General features: G+C 41.3%; 1 long non-coding RNA gene across 1 annotated transcript; it reads right to left on the bottom strand.

Annotated features, from left to right (window-relative positions):
- Positions 1 to 1,907: 1,907 nt before the first annotated feature.
- LOC118351126 (uncharacterized) lies at positions 1,908 to 17,750 on the bottom strand. The gene is made up of 2 exons (XR_004805971.2): positions 16,681 to 17,750; positions 1,908 to 5,199 (listed from the first exon to the last, which is right to left on the bottom strand). It is a non-coding gene; the product is annotated as an uncharacterized LOC118351126 (long non-coding RNA).
- Between the last annotated feature and the right edge of the window lie 130 nt (positions 17,751 to 17,880).

The following is a 17,880-nucleotide window of genomic DNA, read 5'->3' as shown; positions in this document are numbered from 1 at the left end:
AGTTCAGTTCTCATCAGGGGATGCTTTGCACACAGGGTCATTTGCCTGAGTTAAGAGATAAGCTGAACAGAAGAACTTAATTTGAAAGTACAGACTTGAGGTCAAAATGGAAGTAGTTGAAGTCCTCTTTCAGAATGATTTCAGAAGGGACTTTCTGAAGAAACAGCTCCTACCTGCCCAGGCTTCATCCATGCCTAAAAGTCAATGGCCAGATCTCTGCTTCTTGGGCATGTCCACCTCCTCAGAGACAGCCAGCCAGTGGGCGTGGCCACCTCAATGAGAAGGAGGAGGGTTGAGCTGCTGAAAGGAAGATGAGAAGTGAAATGATAAGTGAGGTACCCTCTTGGCTGCTCTAACTCTAAACCTCAATGGAAATGAAAGTGAAACGAGGGAGAAAGCTAAAAAGCTACACTGCTTAAAACCAGTGTCTTGGGAGATTTCAAGCAAGTTGCACTTTGCTTTCAAAATTTTCCTCTAGAGGCAGTATGAAGGAGCTCTCTCTCTCAGGAGATGAGTTCAGGAGTCTGCCACTTACTGGCTGTGTGATCTCAGGAAGTTACTTAACTTCTCTGTGCATAGGTTGTTTGGTGTCTGAAATGGGGCAATAATAGTACAAGTAAGATGCCCAGCATGTAACGTTAGCTGTTATTATATCAAGACTTCTGTTACTGAATTAAAGGAATCAAGACTTCACAGCAAACCACTGAAAGACAGGGGCAGCCTGGGAACAAGAATAACGCATTTCAATTCACCTTGTGTTTATGTCTGGGGTTTCTTAAACTAGAACCACATTAAAACCCTGAAAAGATCTACTTTTGTCATTTGGAGCCTCTCAGGGGGCCTGGCAACATCCCAGGTCCTCCCATGTTGTGGTTGTGAACTTTGTAGGGAGTGACCTGTGGCCTGCTGATCCCCTCACTGGCAGCACTGTCTCTGGCAGGTGAAGGAGATGCAAGTGGGGAAACTACAGGATGGCTACAGGTCAGCCTCATTCTATACAAATTGCAGACCTCTCTCCCAAGGAGGAGTGAGGTGGTCCCATTCATAAAGCAAGACAAGTGGCCCAGGACGGAAAGCCTGAGGGCCAAAAGAAACCAACAAGAAAGGGAGCAGTCTTGGAAAAAACACTAAATAAACATGGTAACAGAAACTGTTATATATACACCCATAAATGAAGATGACAGTTCTCAGGATTCTTTGAGATGGATGTCCCTATGCATCTAAATTTTGACCAATGGGATGTAAGCAGAAGTGAACTTATACTCTTCTCTCTTCTTCCCTGCTGCCTGGAATGCAGACATGATGGCTGGAGCCCCAAGCAGCATATTGGACCATGAGGTAATCTTAAGTCTGGAATCCTCTGCTAACAGAGACATGAGCCTGAGTCCCTGAGAATTGTGTGAAACTGCCATCTTGTCCTAAACTGCCTACTTCCAGGTTTCTTTTATATGAGAGAGAAATAAAATGGCAATTTATTCAATCCACTGTTATTTTTTGCTTTTCTGGTACAGGGAGACCAATGTAATCACAACTATACAGAAATTTGATACAAGTAAGTTATCTAACAAAGATTTTTTTAAAGATTTTTATTTGTTTATTCGAGAGAAAGAGCAGGAAGGCAAGCAAGCAAGACCCGGGGGAGGGGGAAAGGGTGGAAGTAGACTCCACGCCCAGCAGGGAACCCAACACAGGGCTTGCTCCCAGGACCTTGGAATCATGACCTGAGCCAAAGGCGGAAACATAACTGACTGACCCACCCAGGCACCCCAGTTAAGATTTTTTTAAGTTTATGTGTAACAACATAAACAAGGAACCTAGATATTGATGCTGGTTCTGTAGAAAGGGATAATGAATATCCCAAATGGCAAATAAGGGATAAAGAAAGAACTTTCATAATAATAAAAGAATAATCTCATTAGGAAGATTTTTTTAATCTTAAATTTGTATGTACTTCACAGCTTACTATAAAATAAAACAAAAACTGACAGACTACCAAGAGAGATAAACAAATCCACAAAGTTGGAGATCTTAACAATTTCTCTTAGCAACTGATAGAACAAGGAAGCAAACAAGCAAACAAAAGAAAGGCAAGAATAGAAAGTTTAAACAATCCAGTTCCCTCTTGGGTATATTCCAAAGAAATGAGACCTTACATGCTCCCAAAGACATATTCAATAATATTCACAGCAGCTTTAATTAAAACAGACCCGAAACTGGAAATCTACATGGTTCTCAGTAACAGAATAAATAAATGACTTGTGTTATGTTAATTAATAGAATATTACATAACAAGGAAAAGACAATACAGTTCATTCACCGATCATACAGATGTGATGTTGAATGAGAGAAATCAGTTACAGAGTGCATATTCTATGATTCTGGGTACATGAGGTTCAAAAATAGGCAAAAATTCTGACACAGGTCAGAATGGCATTTAACCCTTGAGGCTTATGAGTTAGAAGCAGAGCAGAAGGGAATCTCTTCGGATGCTGAAATGTTCCATATCTTTATCTGGGAAGTGATTATATGGATGTACATATGTGTAAAAATTCATCGTAGTTATCTGTACACTATAAGCTATGCCTCAATAAATTAAAAAATGGAAGAGGCATTATTTGGAAGTTACATGCAAATTCATTAATCCATACACCCTCAAATCCCTCTACTTAACACTTAGGTGCAATAAAAATGTTAATTCTCTCTATGTGCCTTGACAGGGAAAGGCTTGAAATCCCTGCTCTGGGTAACAAGAAGCCAGTTAGGTTATTCCGGCAGAGCCTGAGGGTAGAGGACCACTACAGAGGATACTGGGAATCGACTGGGGAAGGAGGTATGCTGGTCAATTTCATGTGTCACCTAGATGGGGCCACAGGATGCCCAGATCGCTGCACAAACATTATGTCTGCGTGTGTCTGTCAGAGGTGTTTCCAGAAGTGATTAGCATTTGAATCAGTGGACTTGGTAAAAATAGATGGCCCTCCCCAAGTAGAGTGGGCATCAGCCAACCCATTAGGGTACAAACAAAAGAAACAGGCAGAGGAAGTTTGAATCCCCTCCCTCAGCCTGACTGCGCGAGCTGACATATCAGTCATCTCCTGCCACTGCCTGCTATGGAGGGATATTTAAGAACGAGCCATGTGAAAACTGCTATTGAATTGTCTGTAATGAAGGAATGGAGGATGGGGGCTTCAGCATCTCTGAGAGTCCCCTAGGTAAGAACTTGTCGGGAAAACCTCTCTCTCTCTCTCTCTCTCTCTCCCTCTCTCAGGCATAGCAATGGGGGATTTTGCTCTTTTGAGAAGCTGGTTTGGGTTTACCTTACAGTAAATGATTCTTTTCCCCACTTTGTCTTGGCTGCTACCCAGCTTGCAGCCACAGCAACTGGAGAGGACTCAGAAATGCACCTGTGCACCCCACCCCACCCTTTCCTGTTAGCTTCATCTTCTTTTTCTCCTTGTGCTTTCCTTCACCCCAATTTCATTTCATCTTCCTACACCTATCTTTGGAGGTTGCCACAACTCCTCTTTTAGGATACAGGTGGGGCATAAATAAATAAGAAAAGGGATGGATGAGGACAGGGGGAGGCAGTCCACTCAGATGGAGAAAGAGTGTGTAAAGTAAAGGCTGAATAGATATTACTCCAGATGATCTACAATGCCAACAAACATATAAAAGGAAGCTTAACGTCACAAATACTTTGGGAAATGCGGATCCGAACCACAATGAGACACTGAAACATCACCTCATACCCATTTTGATGGCTTCTATCAAAAAAGGAAGGAAGGAAAGAAGGAAGGGAGGGAAGGAGGAAATAAGCGTTGGCAAGGATATGGAGAAAAAGGAACCCTCACCCATCACTGGTGGGAATGTAAACCAGCGCAGCCATTTTGGGGAACAGTTTGGAGGTTCCTCAGAAAATTAAAACTAGAACTACCATAGTATCCAGCAGTGCCGCTTCTGGGTGTATATCAAAGGAAATGAAGGGTGGATTTGGAAGAGATTTGCACACCCATGTCTATAGTGTCATTATCCACAAGAGCCAAGAGGTGGAAGCAACCCCAAGGTCCATCAACAGATGAATGGATAAACAAGTAGGATATATCCACGTACAGGAAGGTGGTTCTGTCACATGGTACTGCATGGATGAGACTTGAGGACATTATGCTAAGTGAAATAAATAAGCCAGTCACAAAGAGACAAATATTGTATGAATGCACTTATGTAAGGGATCTAAAGGGATCAAATTCACAGAGACGGGAAGTAGAATGGTGGCTACCCAGGGAGGTGGGCCGGGGTGGGGGCGGGGGGGTGTTGTTTGATGAGTACAGAGTTTCAGCTTCACAAGATAAAATGTTATGGAGATTGGCTGCAGAGCAATGTGAGTGGACCTAACGCTACTGAACTGTACACTTAGAGATGCTTAAAATGCTCAATTTTATGTTGTGTGCCTTCTTTTAATTAAGTGTAATTTTTTTTAAAGTAAAGACAAGAAAGACTAGCTTATCTTTTGACAAGTTTGCTCAGTGTGCTTCCTGGTGTCAAGTTGAAAGTAGCCAGGGCTTCATTTAGAATCTGTCCATCCCATCCCGGTCACTCAGGAGAGAGAGGAGGTATTTACAGCCAGCCAGTGAGGGTAAGAGGAAATTCAATCACCTGGCTTGGATGTCAATAAACATTCAGGATTTGCATGATAATTCTTCTTAGGTTTCTTTTTTTCCTAAGTTAAGATTGCCAAACAATTTTAACTGCTCTCCTTGAATACATAATCAGAACCACGTTTATGAGACAGGATTTTTTCCCCTTTCTACTCTCTCAACATCTACCCCCTTGTTACTATGTTCTTGTGACAATGTACCTCCCACACACAACCAAAGAAGCACAAATTTTAAATGAAGTGGTTTATATCGAGGATCTTGGTTATTTAACATGCCATGTCACCGAAGCGAGCTAATGGAGTAAGCAGAGGAGAATATAGGTTAGTGAGTCAATACTATTAGAGTTCATCTGAGGCCGAGCAGTGCTTTCAGATGATTCATGTTCCATTCATTTTCATTCTGTCACAGATGCTCTACTCTTCGTTCCGACCTAAAGGCCACGCTAGTGGCTGGTCCTCGTTCCATGGCTTTGTGCAGTTTTGTAGAAGGTTAAAACTTGATAAGTCTGGCTCAGATATCTGGTTTTAATGTCACGTGATAAAAGCTGGAAATCAACAGACAAAACCAGGAAAGAACTTCTAAAACAAACTGAATTTCCTGTAAATTAAAGAAGTGAAAAACTGTTTGCTCCACCTGACACACATCACTCCACACCCAAGTATAGAAACTGAGTTAAATTCAGATGGAAATCATACTTGTTCTGTGACCTTGGGAGTGTCTTCCACTTTCATCTAATTTCTTCCATCCATAAAATGATCATTAATAATATTTACTTTTTTTTAAGATTTTTTTTTAAGTAGGCTCTAACTTGGGGCCTAAACTCATGACCATGAGATCGAGACCTGAGCCGGGATCAACAGTCAGATACTTAACTGGCTGAGCCACCCAGGTACCCTAGTAATATATACTTCTGACTTAAGACATCCAAATCTGTTTAAAAGAGAGAGGATGGGGTGCCTGGGTGGTTCAGTGGTTGAGCATCTGCCTTTGGCTCAGGTGGTGATCCCGGGGTCCTGGGATTGAGTCCTGCATCGGGCTCCCCTCAGAGAGCCTGCTTCTCCCTCTGTCTGTGTCTCTGCCTCTCTCTGTGTCTCTCATGAATGAATAAATGTAAAATCTTTTAAATAAATAAATACATACATACATACATAAAGTAGAGAGGATGCACCAAGGTTACCAGAAGCACTGAAATTGCAATGTGCTAGACTGGCTGGCTGGTTATAGTCTCATTAACCCAGTCTGACAATCATGGCCCTAAGGAGTCCTCCCATCTTGTGCCCATGGTGAAGACAGCTTCCAGTCCATTAACATGGGACTGCAAATACCATCCACATACATAAGTGGTCTCCAAAGGTCTGTCAAGTGGTCTTTGATAGTTTGGTCATTTCAGAAGAAAATGTGATCAAATTATTTTGTTTACAGAGATTTCATAAACTTGGAATGTAATATTAAAGCACATTTTTGCAGGCATCCTATTACATGATTTTTTTTCAGGTTTGAAATCTTTTTATTTGAAGAGTCAAAATTATGTGTTCCAATAATTAAGATCATTTGAACAATAGCAGCAACAAAAAGAAATGGCACTGATTAAATTGCATTTTACAGCCTGCAGGACCCCTTGGACCAGCTTGGTTTTTACTTTAAATTTCACTGTCATCCCACCAGCTTCTTCCTTCACCAACATGCAGGCTCTTTTTCTTCCTTGCCAGCCAGCTGGCAGATGGGAGAGGCAGGCAAGGCTTGTTGTCAATAGTTCTCAGTTCTTTGATGTGAAAAGGTGTGGAGTAGTCATTTAAACTTAATCCAACGTCTTTGCATTTTACAAAGTGAAACAGCTGAAAGGGACTTGTGGAAGGTACAGTGCATGCAGGCACATTCTGATTCACTTGCTCACTTCTCCTGTTCAACGGTTTTAAAGGTAGTGGGTTTTTCTCTTGTGTTTCTGTCTCCTTCAATTTCTATTTGACGAATTTCTCAATCTCAGCCACATTGGGTTAGTCTGTGCACTGGCCACCGAGTGACCACCCTACTACATTCTTAATAGTTATAGATTTTTTTTAAGATTTTATTTATTTATTTATTTATTTATTTATTTATTTATTTATTTGAGAGAGAGAGAATATGAGCAGGGAGAGGGATAGAGGGAGATGGAGAAGCAGACATGTAGCTGAGCAGGAGCTCATTGGGGCTTAATCCTAGCACCCTGAGGTCATGACCTGAGCCAAAGTCAGATGCTTAATGGACTAAGCCACCCAGGTGCCCCTTAACAGTTAATTTTTTAGAAAGTTGTACATACACTTCAAAGATCTTGTGATTAATCTTGGAGTATTTTCACCTCACTAGCATGTTCCTCTTAATAAGTAATATAGTAATAGAGACCATGGAAATATATAGCAATATAGTATAGTACTGTATACTACCATAACATAGAGTATGTACTACTATAAATAATATAGTAAGATCTAATATGGTAGCTAAGAAAGGAATAGACTTAACAATCAAAGAATTTCCTTCTAAATTGGTATCAACTAATATATGCCACCAGTATTTCTATAGCATTTTGCAGTTTATAAATGCTTTCAGTTTCACTTCAGCAAACTGTGAAGGAACTAAGCTCCCAAAATTTAAGTGGTTGAGATAGCCCACGTTTGAGACAGCTCCAAGCCATTAATGGTAGCTCCATCAAAATTTGAAATACACCGCTAGAGAACAGAGAAACTAACTTTTTTTTTTTTTTTTTTGAGAGGGAGGGAAGGAGAGAGAGTACGAGTGTGAAGGGGAGTGCAGAGGGAGAGAGAGAATCTTAAGCAGATCCTGGGATCATGACCTGAGCCAAAATCAAGAGTCGGCCCCTTAACCAACTGAGCCACCTAGGTGCCCCAAACCTAACATTCTTTTCACAGAGATGCATGATTTAGAGAATTTGGGTTTTTCTTTCAGATCACTTTGTACTGAGGATGAGGAACTAATTTCATTTGAACTGCCATCAAAATATGATTTTTTGTTTCATTATACTGTTTATGAATTAACTGAGGCATAATACTTTTCAAAAACAAGCATTATTTTATGATACCAAAAATGCAAACTGAGGATTCTTTTTATCATTTCAATTGACCCATTTAATAGTCCTCAAGTGAATTGTCTTACCCATTCCTTTGGGGCTAAAATTTCTCATTTTAATGCAGGGGAATACAGTGAGGGGAGGGAGGGAAGGCTATCAGGATACCTTAAAAGTAAAGGACAATTGTGCAAACAACTAATTGTGAAGTTTGGCTCTTTCCCCACAGTTGATGGTTCTTCATTCATTCAAGAATAAAATCAATGGCATGTTGTTGGGCATATTTTCACACCATATGCAGATGCTTGTAGAACATGAAGAATGACTTTCCAGGACTAAATGAAGCCAGACTGGAGTAGGAATCCTTCTCCATGGCAACATATGCATGACATACTGGTTGGATTACTATCTGAATGCAGTCACCAGCGAGCTCTGTCCATGATGTCTGTGCGATCCAACGCCATCTGACAGGCCCCCAGCACCTGCTGTCATCCTGACTCATCAGGAGTGAATCTCTATTCTCTAAATCCACAGAAGTCAATTCTAAGGAAATAAACTAATAAAGGTGTTGAACTTAACCTAGTACTGAAGATTTCATCAAAGTGTAGATAGATACCCTGCAAGAGATATCAGTGTAATCCCTCCCATCATTATGAAACCATTATCACTAATTTTTTTTTTTAAGGAGGCTCCATGCTGGGCTCTAATGTGTGGCCTAAACTCACAACATCAAGATCAAGACCTGAGCTGAAATCAAGAGTTGGACACTTAACCAACTGAGCCATGCAGGTGCCCCAATTATCATTAATTTTTAAAGATTCAGCTTCATGTTTATTATTTAAAAATTTGTGACAAATATATTTTTAATTAACTGAAAATTTGGGAATTACACATTTCTTTAATACCCATTAGAGGCCCTACAGAGAGCAAAGATTCAGAATTATGACATAGAAGTTTATATACTACATTCACAAGAAACACTCATTTCCCCATGAGGTGGACAACTAAAATCATACAATGGCAAGTCATATTTTACCAATCCACAGAATTGAAATAAGTTTATGAATGGAATTTTCTCAAGACTCGGGCACCTGGGTGGCTCAGTGGTTGAGCATCTGCCTTTGGCTCAGGTTGGGATCCTGGGATCCTGGGATCTAGTCCCGCATCAGGCTCCCTGCAGGGAGCCTGCTTCTACCTCTGCCTGTGTCTCTGTCTCTCTCTCTGTGTCTCTCATGAATAAATAAATAAAATCTTTAAAAAAATAAAGAACTTTCTCAAGACTGTATTTTTTCTTCCATACATTTTCTTTCCCTTGACACATGCTAATCTTGTCTATAAATGAGCATCGCCAGTAAATGATTAAAATTATAAACTGATAACAAAATATTTACTAAATCTTTTAATTATGCAACTTTTTTGACATGCCTCAACATTTTTCTAGGGTATCTGGGTGGCTCAGTCGGTTGAGCATCTGCCTTCAGCTCATGTCATGATCCCGGGGTCCTGGGATAGAGTCCCAAGTTCCAAGTCCTTCTCCCTGCTCAGAGTAGGGTCTGCTTCTCCTTTTGCCCCCACCCCTGCTCATGCTTGCTCTCTCTCCATCTCTGAAATAAATTTAAAGATGTATTTTTTTAAAACATTTTTTCGGGGATCCCTGGGTGGCTTAGCGGTTGAGCGCCTGCCTTCTGCCCAAGGGCATGATCCTGGAATCCCGGGATCAAGTCCTGGGATCGAGTCCCGCATCGGGCTCCCTTCCTGGAGCCTGCTTCTCCTTCTCCCTCTGCCTGTGTCTCTTCCTCTGTGTGTGTGTGTGAGTGTGTGTGTGTGTGTCTCATGGATAAATAAATATAATCTTTATTAAAAAATAAATAAAAACATTTTTTCTACTGTTAAAGTGATTCCTACTTGATATGGCAGAAATAAATATCAAAATATTACAGCATATTACATAAAAATGCCCATGATTTCTAGTTTCATTCAAAAAAATAATTCAGAATATACATTAGATAAAAATCTTAAGTTTCACCAAGCCAAAAAGAAAATACTGTAAATAAAGTAATAAAAGACAAATAGGAAAATATATTACATTAGAGGCTTTTCCAACACAGTAAGAAAAAGAAACAAGCAAGAGAAAATGGAGGAAGGCCATGAATGGGTGTCATTCTGAAGAGGAGCTACGAACACCGTCTCTGGTGATTCCTGGTACAGGAAATTGTGCACAACACAGAGTAATGAACTAGGGCTCACTAGACTCTTTATGGCTTGTGGTAAATATCTGCTGAGCCCATTCAATACTTTTTCACCCTGGATCCCTGCCCACCAAGAAGCTTCTGATTAATAATTTGTTTTGTTAGTTTTCTGGAACCTGAGTAGGATGAGCTGAATTATAAATCATGAATGCATTAATTAGCTCTGGGACCTATACACAGTCTCATAGTAAAAGAAACTAACAGGTGAGGGAACTAGGGAGGTGTTCAAGTGTACATACTTGCAACTACCAGATAAATAAGTCCTGAAGATCTCATGCACAGCACAGAGATTACAGACAATACTGTATTATAAACTTCAAAGTTGCTAAGAGACTAGATCTTAATTGTTCCCACCACACAAAAGAGATGGTAATTATGTGACACAATAGAGGTGTTCCCTAAGGCCACTAGGAATCATATTGTAATCTATAAAGCCTACCGTAAACTTACACAATGTTATATGTCAATTGTAACACTTTTTAAATAAGATCTTATTTATTCATTTGACAGAGAACAATAGAGAGTACAAGCAGGGGTGGAGGAGATGGTGGAGCAGAAGGACAGGGAGAAGGGAGAACCCTACTCCCCACTGAACAGGAAGCCCAATGCTGCTAGATCGCTGGACCCTGGGATCAGGATCTCAGCTGAAGGCAGACCCTTAACCAACTGAGCCACCCAGGTGCCCAAAACTAACACTTTGTAACAGAAATTTATAGCTAACAAAATACCTTCACATTTGTTGCCAATTGTGAGTTTGCATCAAAATCACTTCTCTGGGCCTAATCAATTCTGGAGACCAATATTAATCAATTTTATGGACTTAAAAACTCAGGAATCAAATCCTTTATTAGTAAAATGTTGATTCCTTGAGAAGTAAGAATGCTGTGGGAAATGCTCGGGATTTTGCCCAGGGACAGAGAAAAAGAAGCTAACAGAATGGACTTGAAGCAGTCAAGGTGAGAAATAATGAAATTGCTTGGTTCACAACATTCCCAGTTGGGCTTATCCAACAAACCAGTTCCACTAGGGGTCAGGCTTTACTCACAGTCTATGCCAGTCCCTGCCAGTGAGGTATCAGAGGTGGGTTCCCTTCCCTCCCCGTCCCCCCTGCCCCCCACATCCTGCCCTTCCTTCCTTTCTTCATTCCTCCCTTCTTCCCTCCTGGTTGTTCATTCAGCATGTGAATTTTGAGCACTGGCTATACACCAGGCACAGTAGCAGATACTAAAGGTACAGGTAAGAGCTCCCACAGTCACAAAGACAAGAGTAGCAAAAGGACTTTAACAAAATAAATTGTAGAAACAAAATTACAAACCCTGTATTCTTGAACTCAACCTTGATTAGAAAAGGTAATTACAGCAGAAGTTAGCCACCTCATCAGCAGTTAATATTCAATTCTTAAAATAGTTCTCAAAGTGAGGTCCACAAAACCCTAGGGTCCCTTGGGAGCTTGACAGCTTCCCAAGATTTGAAGACTTTTCTAAATAAACAAATAAACACAATTTTCTAATGAGATCAATGGTGATATTTATTTTATATCCAAATCTGTTAACATTTGCATGATTTGCATCAGTGAACCAATATTTTCCAAATGATCAATGTTAGAAAATCATTGCATGAGTAAAAGATCCATTCAAAGTATAAGACAGGTGAAGGGATTTTTTTTTTTTTTTAGGTGAAGGGATTTTAATGTAAGAGAGTACAAAAGTTCATTTGTGTATGGGTTCAGATTCTACATCGCAACTAGGCTTTAAGAAACTACCATTTATCAAGTTTCAATACATCAAAGAATATAGTCAACTGTCTCTTAAAAGATTTGTAAAACAGCCCCACCTCCACCTCAACCGACATTTTTTTTTTATTTATTTATGCATTTGAGAGAGAGAGTGTCTGTGCATGAGCAGGAAGAGGGTCACAGTGAGAGGAGAGAATTCCCAAGCGGATTCCGGGATGAGCCAGAAGCCCCACGTGGGGCTCCATCCAGGACCTCGAGATCACAACCTGAGCCAAAATCAAGAGTCAGCCATTCAATCAACTGAGCCACCCAGGCGCCCCCCACCCCCCATTTCGAATGCACGTCCACATGAGACCATATTTTCTCCATAGATGTCAAACAAGAACAACTTATCAATTGAATGCAGAAGCAGGTATTCTATTGAACAGTCTGTTAAGCCAGACATGAAAGAGGTTTGCAAAAATGTAAAATAATGTCACTCTTCTCATTAATAATTTTAGTTTTAGAAAATACAGCTATCTTTTTTTTAAAATAGGTTATTTCGGGATCCCTGGGTGGCGCAGCGGTTTGGCGCCTGCATTTGGCCCAGGGCGCGATCCTGGAGACCCGGGATCGAGTCCCACATCGGGCTCCCGGTGCATGGAGCCTGCTTCTCCCTCTGCCTGTGTCTCTGCCTCTCTCTCTCTCTGTGACTATCATAAATAAATAAAAATTTTTAAAAAAATAAAATAAAATAAAATAAAATAAAATAGGTTATTTCTGTTAGCATTTAATGGAGGTTTTTTTTTTTTTTTTAAGATTTTATTTGTTTATTCATAAGAGACCCAGAGACACTGGCAGAAGGGAAGCCAGCTCCCCACTAGGAGACTGATGTGGGACCCCGGGATCATGACCTGAGCCCAAGGCAGATGCTCAACCACTGAGCCACCCAGGTGCCCCCATGTAATGGGTTTATTATTTCCATTTTTAAATGAATTAATAAGTATTTTTACATTTTTCAGTGGTAATTTTTAATACAGTTAATATGATGTCAGGCCTATATATAGAAGTTCTTTGCAGTCATCAATAAGTTCTAAGAGTAAGAGAGTTCTGAGATTCATACCTCAGCATCACAATCTTTTTTTTTAAGATTTTATTTTTATTTATATGACAGCGAGCATAAGTAGGTGGAGTAGCAGGCAGAGGGAGAGGGAGAAGGAGAAACAGACCCCCCACCAAATGGGGAGCCTGACCCGGGCTCCATCCCAGGACCCTGGGATCATGACCTGAAGGCAGATGCTTAATCACTTAACCTCTTAACCACTGAGCCACCCCGTGCCCCTCAGCACCACCATCTTAATGGAATGGTGGGAGGAAGCAGAGGTTTCTTTCTTCTCTCTGCCGATGGGCAATGGAATTCAGTTCTCTGTGGACAGTGAAGAAGGCTGTGGGCAGAGGGCAATCTGAGATTTGAGAAGACGCCAGGAAGTTTGAGACGGTTGCTTTGGAAACCCAGGAGGGTGCTGGAAATTCGGTGTGCTCGTGCCCTGAGGCTCCTTAGGTTCCTCCTTTTGGACACTCTTTCTGAAGCCAGTGGCATGTGTGCAGGGCCTTTCTTGCCTGCAGAGCTGTCTCCAGATAACCCAGGGCTGCCAGCCCTCCTTGTTGTCACAGAGCCAGAGCCATGCTGAGATTCAGAGATTCAAGCAGAGGTGGGCAGGGCATGGGTCTTTTTGATTCTAGTCATCCTAGTGGGCACAAAGTGGTTGGTATCTATGGTCATTTTAATTTGCATTTCCTTCATGGCTAATGATGTTGAGCATATTTTCATGTATTTATTTTCCATTCGTATATCTTCTTTGGAGAAGGGTCAACTAAGAGCTTTTGTCCACTTTTTAATTGGGCAATTTGTCTTGTTATTATTGTTTCCTTTACATATTCTAAATATAAGTCCCTTATCAGATAGGTGACTTGCAAAAATTTTCCATCATTCTGTGGGTTGTCTTTTCACTTCCCTAATTGTGCCCTTTGCAGCATAAAGTATTTAATCGTGATGAAATCTAACTTGCCTTTTTTTTTTTTTCTTTTACGTCTTGTGTTTTTGGTTTCAGAGTCAAGAAATCAATTGCCTATTCCAAGTTCACAAAGATTTATTCTTATGTTTCCTTCTAACAGCTTTAGGGTTTTAGCTCTTACATTTAAGTCTTTGATCCATTTTGAGTAAATTTTGTCTACGGTTTTTAGGTAGGGGTTAAGTTCATTTTTATTCATGCAGACATCCAGTTGTCCCAGCATCATTTGTTGAAAAGACCATTCTTTCCACATTGCGTTTTCCTGGCACCTTTGTTGAAAATAAATTTCCCATGACTGTATGGATTTATTCCCAGACCATCAGATTTAGTCCATTGATCTGTATGTGTATCCTTACACCAGTACCACATTGTTCTTTATGAGTACACAAGTATAGCATGTTTTGTAATTGGAAAGTGTGAATCTTCCAACTTCGTTCTTTTTCAAGATTGTTTCTATATCCTTTGAATTTCCATAAGAATTTAAGATCAGTTTGCCAATTTCTGCAAAGAAGCCAGCTGAGATTTTGATGGAGATTGCACTGAATTTGTATATCAATTTGGGGAGTATTGCCATCTCAAAAACATTACATCTTCCAAACCATGAAAAGGAGATGTTTTTCCATTTATTTAAATCTTTAAGCTTTTAAATAACACTTTATAGTTTTCAGAGTACAAGTTCTATACTTATTTTATTAAATTGTCCCCTAATTATTTTGTTCTTTTTGATGCTGTTGTAAATTTTAATTTCATTTTCAGATTGTTTATTGCTAGTGTGTAGAAATACAATTGATTTTTATATGTTGATCTTATAGCCTTTAACTGCTGAATTCATTTATTAACTTTAATAGATTCATCATGCATGCTTAAGGATTTTCTACATTACAAACTCACATCATCTGGAATCACAGTTTTATTCATTCCTTTCCAATCTGAATGCCTTTGTTTTTCTTGTCTAACTACATTGGTTAGAACCTCTAGTAGAATGTTGAATGGAAGTGGTGAAAGCAGACACATCCTTGCTTATTCCTCATCCTAGAGGAAACAATCTACCACTAAGTAGGATATTAGCTGTGGTGCTCCACAGATGCCCTCTGTCAGGTTGAGGATTTTGTATCCCTAGATCATGGAGTATTTTGGCCATGAAGAGATGTTGAATTTTGTCAAATGCTTTTTACTGCATCTACTGAGGTAATAGAAATAATTTTGCCTTTGTGTAAACTTTGTTCTGGGCCTGTCATGTGATCCTTTTTAGTTATGAAGATGCGAAGCAAGTACACAGCCATTACCTCCAGAAGGGCATGTAACAGGCTACTCTGGAGATTAGCTATGATCCTGGGTTGGATCTGTGGAGCTCTCCCATGCATCTAGTTGGTTTTCATTTGTTTTTAAAGATTTTATTTATTTACTAGAGAGAGAACATGAGCTGAGGGTAAGGGGCAGAGGGAGAAGGAGAACCAGACTCCTTGCTGACCAGGGAGGCTGATGTGGGTCTAGACTGACCCCAGAATCACGACCTGAGCTGAAGGCAAACGCTTAACTGCTTAACCTACTGAGCCCCCCAGGCACCCCTCCCATGCATCTATTTGAATTCTCAAAATTTAATCAGTATCAAGCACTCTTCTGGAAGGGAAGAGGTACAAAGATATTGCCTCTTCTTAATGAGATATATCAGATTTGTAAGGCACCTTTTATGGGAATATCTGCCCTACCCAGCCATTCTAGTAGCTGATTTGCTTCCCAGGGAAGGAAGGTGGCTCAGTGGTTAAGAGCATCTGCCTTCGACTCAGGGTGCTATCGTAGGGTGATCCTAGAGTACCGGGATTGAGTCCCACATCGGGCTCCCTGCATGGAGCCTGCTTCTCCTGCTGCCTGTGTCTCTGCCGCTCTGTCTCTGTGTCTCTCATGAATAAATAAATAAAATCTTTAAAAAAAAGAATAGAAAGTGTTCCCAACTACAACCCATTTATCCTGTGGAAGGGGTAGCTGCCTATAGAAGCTCTTCCACATCCACCATTTACTAGACAGTGTGGGTTGTCCTCAATATGGGGGTGATCTGGATTTGGGTCACCACGTAGCACATGCAGGAAGCTTCATCAAGGGTCTTTTCCGGTTCCCAGGGTACCATGTGGCTCAGCTATTAAAGCAGTTCCTGTAGTATACAGACGGGACCTAATACCAGATGGATGTTCAGCCTCAGGGTTGCCCATTAGTAACATGTGAGAAGCTCTGAGACTACCAGGACCACTCTTCAGAACCCAAAAACAACAATAACAACAAAAAGGTGAAATTTAGCTCAAAGGGGCACCTCTGAGTTTTGTCCTGGAAGCAAGCACAGGAGGATTATTTCACTGACTGGAGAGCAGAAGTGCTGACTATCTTTCCTGTGCCATACACTCTCCATCTTTCTCTTCCCTGCTCTGTGCCTGGGAGATGGGCATGCATGGGCCAACTCAACAGACCCGGACTCTGCCTTCCAATTAGGTTTAGATGGTGAGGTTTGATCACTAGCAGAGGATCAGAAGACCAAAGAAGGGGAAGGGAGGTCATTTATTCTCCTGGTTTTCTCTTTTGGGTCAACAAGGGGGTATCTGTCTCTGTCTTGCTAAGGCTATTTTTCCTGTCGGTTACTGGAAACAGGACACTGCCCCTTGGTGCTTTAACGGACCCCACCTGCATCTCTGTAAACAGTCCCTTTGTTAAACCCTTTACAAACAACCCAACTTGAGTGTGCTGCTTCCTGCCACTGCCTGGACTAGTAAAGCAAATTTGAGGTCCTTGAACTTATCTTGGGAGGAAAATTTGGGGAGAAAAACTTGACTTTCTGCTATTCATTCTGATTTGAACTTTGAAAGAAATGTGAACTTATTTTATTGTCCATGCCAAAAAGCAGAGCACAAGTTACAGCATTTGCTTTCATCTATTCCCCACCTACCTGGCAGCATCTGGACAGCAATATTCATATTTGGAGTCCTGTGGGTGATAGATGTTCAAGATATGTTCATCAGCCATAACTGAATTGTAAGACCTTAGGCAGGTCACCTCCTCTCCAGGATTCAACTTTTTCAGACTGGTGCCTATCCAGGAACACCCACTCTGGCTAAGTAGGAATAAAACAAAGTTAGTATAGGGCTAATTGGAATACTCATTAGATAAGTGCTTTATGTCAGCTTTATTGTTTTTGAGGACACTGTAATATGAACTTGGTTAACAGAGGAGGTTGGACAGAATGTCAGCGAAGTGCTTTTAATCAAATATTTTAAATGACACATAATTACCACAGTGTTCTAGAGCAAATGGGCCTTCAAGGGGATTGAGTCCCCTTGAGTCCCCAAAGGGATAGTCCTACCCTTAAGTAATTTACCTGAGAACAGGAGCCAGATTAAAGAATAGAGCCGTGCAGCCCTGGTGGAGTAGTGGTTTAGCGCCGCCTGCAGCCCAGGGTGTGATCCTGGAGACCGGGGATCGAGTCCCACGTCCGGCTCCCTGCATGGAGCCTGCCTCTCCCTCTGCCTGTGCCTCTGCCTGTCTCTCTCTCTGTGTATCTCTCATGAATAAATAAATAAAATCTCTAAAAAAAAAATAAATAAATAAGGAGCAGAGCCATACAGCCAGGACATGTGCCACTATGGTCCAATCTATATACGACACCAGAAGATGCCTGCCTCTTATAATTGTAACAAAATGCCCGTTTATGATACTCTGTACAGCATGATCCCAATTTCATAGTGTTCATATCCACCTGTTTATACGGGAGGAGGGATCATTTTAAGAATGGATGTTTACACTTATGATGAAAACCCGAAGAAATGAATTTTTAAAAAGGGCGATGGATGTTTATTGCTGCATGGTGCGGGAGAGTGTGAGCTTATTCTTTCTATAATTAAAAAAAACAAAAAAAAAACAAAGCTATTTGCATTTGGTGGAGGAGGACCTGGGCGAGGCTCCCCTGCAGGGGTATCGGAGGAGGGGCTGGGGTCGGCTCGCTCCTGCCGGCCTGTAGCTCCACTTCCCCGCCACCGCGGGCGACCCAGTGGGGCACGGAGCCGGGGACCGGGCGGGGCGGGGCGGGGACGAGGGGCGGGGCGGGGGCGGGGGCGGGGCGGGGGCGGAGTCGTCCAGCCCGCCCCGCGCC

This window comes from Canis lupus, chromosome 1 (assembly GCF_003254725.2).
Source record: "Canis lupus dingo isolate Sandy chromosome 1, ASM325472v2, whole genome shotgun sequence".
Lineage (NCBI taxonomy): Eukaryota > Metazoa > Chordata > Mammalia > Carnivora > Canidae > Canis > Canis lupus.
The sequence above is the reverse complement of the archived record's forward strand: the minus strand, read 5'-3'. Positions and strand labels throughout refer to the sequence as shown.